General features: G+C 39.8%; 1 long non-coding RNA gene across 1 annotated transcript; it reads left to right on the top strand.

The window, feature by feature from the left end:
• Window positions 1-5,882: 5,882 nt before the first annotated feature.
• Window positions 5,883-6,826, top strand: LOC119562647. Its single transcript, XR_005221921.1, has 3 exons — window positions 5,883-6,261; window positions 6,342-6,386; window positions 6,511-6,826. It is a non-coding gene; the product is annotated as an uncharacterized LOC119562647 (long non-coding RNA).
• The last annotated feature ends 903 nt before the right edge of the window (window positions 6,827-7,729 follow it).

Genomic DNA, 7,729 nt, shown 5'->3' with positions numbered 1-7,729 from the left:
AAAAATATACATATAACTTCAATAAAAAGCCAAATTTGTATTAAAAAAAATGATAAATAAATTATTGGTCTTTTTTTGGGTGTGAAATCAACAATTTATTCGTTTCATATTGATACTAAAATCGTATCAAGTTGACCCTAAAAATGGCCCTTTTTTACCCCGAATGAGTATCAAATTACTGCGAAATATTGTCAATGTGACCACATATTCTTACTAAAAAATGCCAATGCGTAGTGTCCTTTTGACACCAAAAAGTGTCAAATTGATATTTTCGAAAATATGAAAATGACAGCAAAATAGTGTCAATTAGATGTGCTTCGTATCAGAGATTTTTTGACACTCAATAGTACCACATTGACACCTAAATAATGGCATATTGATGACGATTATTTTTTGGGTGTAGTCGTTAATCCCGTTGATAATGTGTGTGCAAATTGCTGAATCTGGTAGCTCACCCTTTTTACCTAAGGCTAGCATCTTGTAGAAATAATCTGACGGTGACTCGGTGGAATCTGTATGCGTTTTTGACATCTTAAGGTAAACGTCTGCCGCATTGCTGAGACATGGAAAGTCATTTAAAAATCGTGCAGTAAACTGGAGCTATGTTTGATATATTTGATCCGTAGAGTCTACCCAATAACGAGCAGCTCCCAGCATCTTTTGTTGAACTGCAAATATTACCTTACGATTATCCCAACGATAAGCGTTACGAAGGGAGTTAACACGCTTTACAAATTGATGTGAGTTCAAGGATTTACCAGACGATGCATTGAATTCCGGGAGCAGTGCGACAATATCACTGATGTTTCCATAGGAGGGACTACGGTTTTCATTGCCAGTAGGGATCCTGTTATCCAAGTAGCCAGCACGTGCATACGGATACTCGTTATACATCGGTTGATGTATTGGAAAAGTACTGTATTGATTAAAATCGTTTCCCGAAGTTCCAAAATTTCCAAAGTTTGAGTAACTGACCGGGATGTTTACGTTTGGCTGTGATGTAGCACAGTCTGCAAATTTCTGTGACGTAGAAAAGTGCACGGTGTGTGGCTGAGTTGGGTAGACAACGTTCTGCTGTGACGTAGCAAAGAGCATGTTGTGTGGTTTGGTTGGGTAGTTGTCGTTCTGCTGTGATTGAGACGTTGCCAAGTTTACGTTCGGGACATTCGATAATTTTTGCACATGCATCTCGCTGGATCGTAGGTCGATTTCTTGTTGTTGCCGTTTTTCATCATGCCTCTGACTCGTTGTATAGCTACCGTTGGCTGGCTGAACTTCGTTTACTGTTGCAGATTTTTCGATTGGTGATGATATTACGGAGGGGTGAAAAGATCTGTCCTAAGGCTCTCGGACCGTTTTCTCTAGCTCCACAATCTTCTTTTGAAGTGATTGGTTTTCTGCTCTTATGTATTCATCGTCGCTGTCTTGGGAGTTCAATCTTTTAAGCATGTCTTCGCGATTTCCCGATGTCGAGAGTCCCGCTTCTCTGCACTTATGTTGTAGGGCTTTCTTAGTCAAATAGTTATTTTTCGGCATAGTGTATTAATTTCGCTTTACGTTGTGTCCATTAAATTTTGCTCGATTTCACTTATTGCGCACTATCCCACTTCTGAGAATGTCACTCACAGTTCCAATACTTAGGCGTTGTATAGGGGAATGTGTCAGCTGCTGTTGGTTTGTCAGGAATAAGGCGAATAGATAGCGCGACTTACGGTGAATAATTACACTAACTCGTATTATTAGTTATAGTTTTTAATGATACACAAATGGATTACAAAATATGAATAGATATATCCGGCTAATGAAATTTGTACGTTGCGATGTGTCGTTTTCGCGGAGCTGACGTGTCGATCTCGATCCACGATTACTCGCCAACTGGCTTCGGAGTTGCCACACAGTTGCTGTTCAATGCTTCTTCATCAGAACTGGATCGTGACATTTGTGAATAATTATATTTCTATTGTTGATTAATATTTTGTTAGGTAAATTTTCTTTAACTACTTGTTATACCCGTTACTCGTAGATTAAAAGGGTATACTAGATTCGTCGGAAAGTATGTAACAGGCAAAAGGATGCGTTTCCGACCCCATAAAGTATATATATTCTTGATCAGGATCACTAGCCGAGTCGATCTAGCCATGTCCGTCTGTCCGTCCGGATGAACGCTAAGATCTCGAAAACTATGAGAGCTAGGCTATTGAGATTTGGCGTGCAGATTCCTGAGCTTCTTACGCAGCGCAAGTTTGTTTCAGTAGAGTGCCACGCCCACTCTAACGCCCACAAACCGCCCAAAACTGTGGCTCCTACAGTTTTGATGCTAGAATAAAAATTTTAACTGAAATGTGTTGTTCTTATCTATACCTATCGATTGACCCAAAAAAAGTTTGCCACGCTCACTTTAACGCCCACAAACCGCACGCAAACTTCAAAAAATCGTAAGTATGAACGTGGATATCTCGGAAACTATCAAAGATAGAGAATCGGGATCTCAGATTTAGATTCCGTAGCTTTGTACGCAGCGCAATTTTGTCACGCAAATATGCCACGCCCACTATAACGCCCACAAACCGCCCAAGCCTGTGGCGCCCACAATTGTTATGCTAGATGAAACATTTTAACTGAAATGTATTGATCTCGTCAATACCTATCGATTGATCAAAAAAAAAAAAGTTGCCACGCCCACTCTAACGCCCAGCACGCTTAAATCTGTCTACCGCCGGTAGGTGGCGTATTTAAATCTCGCTTTGCTGCTTGCATATCTCCATTTCCCTTTGGTCCCTTAAGCTTAGTAACGGGTATCTGATAGTCGAGGTACTCGACTATAGCGTTTTTCCTTGTTTTTATACCCGTTACTCGTAGAGTAAAAGGGTATACTAGATTCGTCGAAAAGAATGTAACAGGCAGAAGGAAGCGTTTCCGACCCCATAAAGTATATATATTCTTGATCAGGATCACTAGCCGAGTCGATCTAGCCATGTCCGTCTGTCCGTCTGTCCGTATCAACGCTGAGATCTCGGAAACTATAAGAGCTACAATACTGGGATTAGGCATGCAAATTCCTGAGATTCCTGCGCAGCGCAAGTTTGTTTCAGAAGAGTGCCACGCCCACTCTAACGCCCACAAACCGCCCAAAACTGTGGCTCCTACAGTTTTGATGCTAGAACAAAAATTTTAACTGAAATGTGTTGTTCTCATCAATACCTACCGATTGACCTAAAAAAAGTTTGCCACGCCCACTTTAACGCCCACAAACCGCCCACAAACTTCAAAAAATCGTAAATATGTGTATTTAGATAGATATGTATATTAAGATTCCGTAGGCTTGAGCGCAGCGCAAGTTTGTTACGCGAATATGCCACGCCCACTCTGACGCCCACAAACCGCCCAAATCTGTGGCGCCCACAATTTTCATGCTAGATAAAAAATTTTAACTGAAATGTATTGGTCTCGTCAATACCTATCGATTGATTTAAAAAAAAACTTTGCCTCGCCCACTCTAACGCCCACAACGCTTAAATCTGTCTACCGCCGGTAGGTGGCGCATTTGCTGCTTGCATATCTCCATTTTCCTTTGGTCCCTTTACCTGAGTAACGGGTATCTGATAGTCGAGGTACTCGACTATAGCGTTCTTCCTTGTTTTTATCTAGTTTTAAATTTATTTCTTTCTCCGTGTTTCTTTTCATAAAATACCTGTCCTACATGATATACTTTTTCTTTTTTTTGTTCATTATGTGTCTCTAACATTTTCTGTTTTGTATTTTCTAAAATTTGAGGAATGTTATCGTGCTCTATTTTATTATATAGTACGTCAAAAGGTTTTTGGTTCGTTGTAGAATGAATGCTCTGATTATATTCTTGAGCGGCTCTTATTACTATTTCGGAATAGTCGGTTAAATTAAATTCTTCTTTAATGCATCGAGCTAATTCTGTTAATGTAGAATGTGCCCTTTCAACTTGTCCGTTTGAGGTACTGTGCCTCGGGTCTGCGTAATGTAAAGTTAATCCGCACCTTTGTGCAAAAAATTTAAATTGGGCCGAGGTTCATTATCAGTCATTATTACATTGGCTTGTGCACCCAAAAAAAAATCGTCATCAATATGCCATTATTTAGGTGTCAATGTGATACTATTGAGTGTCAAAAAATCTCTGATATGAAGCACATCTAATTGACACTATTTTGCTGTCATTTTCATATTTTCGAAAATATCAATTTGACACTTTTTGGTGTCAAAAGGACACTACGCATTGGCATTTTTTAGTAAGAATATGTGGTCACATTGACAATATTTCGCAGTAATTTGATACTCATTCGGGGTAAAAAAGGGCCATTTTTAGGGTCAACTTGATACGATTTTAGTATCAATATGAAACGAATAAATTGTTGATTTCACACCCAAAAAAAGACCAATAATTTATTTATCATTTTTTTTAATACAAATTTGGCTTTTTATTGAAGTTATATGTATATTTTAAATTTTATAAATTTGCTGCCGTCGACCAGGTGTACATACGTGGATAGGCGGGCCATCTGCATAGAAACGTTGTCCTCCGTAGTGAACTTAAATGAAAAAAAAAAATATTGCATATTGCAATAATTGCAAGCGATGTCACCGTCAGTGCTTACATGCTTACATATATATATATGTGCAGTGTGTATCTATGAATTCGAAGATCGCTGTAACGAATAGATACACATTCCTGCGTAAATATGAATGTATGTAACCGCAAAGTACATTACATATTACATATTATACATATTATTAGCACCTTGCACTGAAATATTTGTCTCTTTTACGCAATGTCGAGCTCACAATGATTTATCGATAACTGCGCTTGCTTGCACGATAGGCGCAGTTCGAATTTCGAAAATAAAAATACAATTATTGGTATCGACGAGACCAAAAAATTGATCCCAACAAATTTGATCCTAGGTGTAGTGTCATTTTCACCCACACTTATCAAATTGACACTCGAAGATTTTTTTTTGGGTGTACGATTTAAAGAGAAAGATATCCAATAGGTATGTTTCGTGTAACGAAGTTCTTCGCGATATTCTTGCATACTCAGCGCATAATATCATAAAGCATAACGCCAGTCAAATGTCAAACAAACGGGATCTTAAAGTCAGCGGTCATAAGCCGAATTCATCCTTGGTTACAAAAAGTCCTTTAAACGATAAAGTCGAAGTATCGGTTGAATGCTACAATTGTCAGAAGGTTGGACATTATTCTTCGAAATGTCCTGAGCCCCAGCGCAAGCCTCGTTGCACGCACTGCAATCGCACAACACACGATTCTGCCAGCTGCCCCGATAACACAAAAACAGGTCAAAAAATTAATAAAATTGACTCTGATTCTGATTCGGAAATCTCCAAATTGATCTCGGTAAACGGCAATGAAACCGTCGCTTTCGTAGATCCAGGCAGTACGCGAACGCTAATTCGTAAGTCATTCGCCGAAAACGTAGGTGTTTTACAACGATGTGCTGTTACTCTAAACGGTTTTGGTGGTGGGAAATTCCTTTGCACACAGAAACTTTTCGTGAAAATTGTGATTGACGATTCTGATTACGAAGTTGAAGTTTTGGTCGTAGAAGATAAACTAATAACCGAAAATGTACTTTTGGGTAAGGATATCCTTTGTCGCGTTGGAAACAAATTGATCATCCTCGGTAACGATTGTTACGTAGAGAATTTTCGAAAAATTCAAACAAGCCAAGAGCGTTCCTCAGTTGAGAACGAACTGATAAACGGATTGATATTGGAAAACGCTTCTTGCTTTGCGGAGAAAGCTAATGAGCTCGGTAAATGTTCTCTAACCAAAATGGAAATAACTTTAACATCAAACGTTCCATGCTACACTAATCCATACTGTACGCCTTTTGCACTTAGACCTGTCGTCGGTAATATTATCTCCGAGTTACTCGATAGTGATATCATTCGTCCTTCGGACTCATCTGGAATTGTCGTCGTTAAGAAACAGAATGGTGAACATCGCCTTTGCGTCGACTACCGACGTCTCAACAGTATAACCGTCAAAATACCGTTTCCAATGCCAAAACTGGATGAACAATTTGCCCAATTAGCCGCGAATGCCTATTTTTCTCAGCTGGACTTGCGTATGGAATATCATCAAGTCGAGGTTTGCGAAGCATCCAAACAATTCACAGCATTTGTAACTTCAGGATGCCGTTCGGTCTCGTCAATGCCCCAGCAGTTTTTCAAGCGGTCATGAACAAAATAGTCAAACGCATGTAGCCAGGTGAGGTACTCGCTTATTTAGATGACGTCATAGTTCCCAGCAAAAAATGCAATATTCTTCAATCAGAAATAACTTTCTAGGGCCATATTGTCAACAAAGATGGTATCACTCCTGGAGAAAACAAGGTGAGCGCTATCAAAAACTTCAAAGTCCCCAATAACGTAAAGGATGTCAGACGATTTTTGGTCTAACGGGACTCTTTCGAAAGTTTGTTGAAAACTACTCCTTAATAACAAGAACCCTTACTAGATTGTTGCGTAAATCAGACCAAAACTGTTTCGATTGGGGAAATGACCAGCAACGGGCTAATCGACAAATTATGCTGTGTTCCTGTTCTGGTTCTGTATGACTTTGCAGCACATCTTGAGGTACACATAGATGCTTATGCGATCGGACTAGCAGGAGTCCTATTGCAATCTCAAGACAAAACGAATTGGCCACCTGTCTGCTATTTTAGTAGGTAGGTTTAGTACTGACGCTGAAAGTAGATACCATAGCTATGAACTCGAGACGTTGGCCGTTGTAGCAACACATCAAAGGTTTGGGGTGTATATTCTAGGAAAACCCTTCCGACTCGTTACTGATTGTTTCGCCATCGCTAAGGTAAAAATCAATAAAGAATTAATCCCGCAAGTCGCACGTTGGTGAATTAAAGTACTGGACTACGACTGCGAATTTATTCATCGTGATGGCAGTAAAATGGCCCATGTGGATGCCATGAGCCGCGCTCCTGATTGGCCTCCTGGAAAATCCTTACAGGAAGTAGTGCGCACCATAATTACGGACGTCGATGACTGGTTGTTAACTATGCAGCTTCAGGATGAGGCTTTCGTTGTTCCAAAGAACGAGAGGTGGCGCATTGTTAAGATGTGTCATGATGATTTTGGACATTTCGGGCTTGACAAAACAATCGGACGAATTCAACAAAAATTCTGGTTTCCAAGAATGCGGAAATACGTGAAAGAATATATCTCAACATGCATTCAATGCTGCTATTACAAATCCAAAGGAGGCAAGCCCGAAGGTTGCATGCCTTATAATGACACCGATCCACTACCATTTCGGAGGCTACACATTGATCATTTGGGACCGTTTGCTCGAAGCAAACGCGGAAATACCCATATACTAGCCATATCCGATCCCTTCAGTAAATATCTGATTGTAAACGCAGGTAAAAACTCAAAAAAAAGAAGTTTTTAGCTACTTCGGTCTGCCAAAGATAATAATATCCGATCGTGGAACAGCGTTTACCTCGAAACAATTTGAAGAGTACTGTAAGTACAACCAGATTCAACACATTAAAAACGCTGTTCGAACACCTCGTGCAAATGGATAAGTCGAGCGAGCAATCCAAACTGTTCTCAAATATGTACGCGCCATGAACGACAACCCGAAAAATTGGGATCTTACTTTACACAATCTTCAGTGGAGTGTAAACTCTCAAAAGAACGAAACATCACGATTCAGC

Source organism: Drosophila subpulchrella, unplaced genomic scaffold, assembly GCF_014743375.2.
Source record: "Drosophila subpulchrella strain 33 F10 #4 breed RU33 unplaced genomic scaffold, RU_Dsub_v1.1 Primary Assembly Seq81, whole genome shotgun sequence".
Taxonomy (NCBI): Eukaryota; Metazoa; Arthropoda; class Insecta; order Diptera; family Drosophilidae; genus Drosophila; species Drosophila subpulchrella.
Note: the sequence above shows the minus strand (reverse complement) of the source record. Positions and strands in the feature narration are given on the sequence as shown.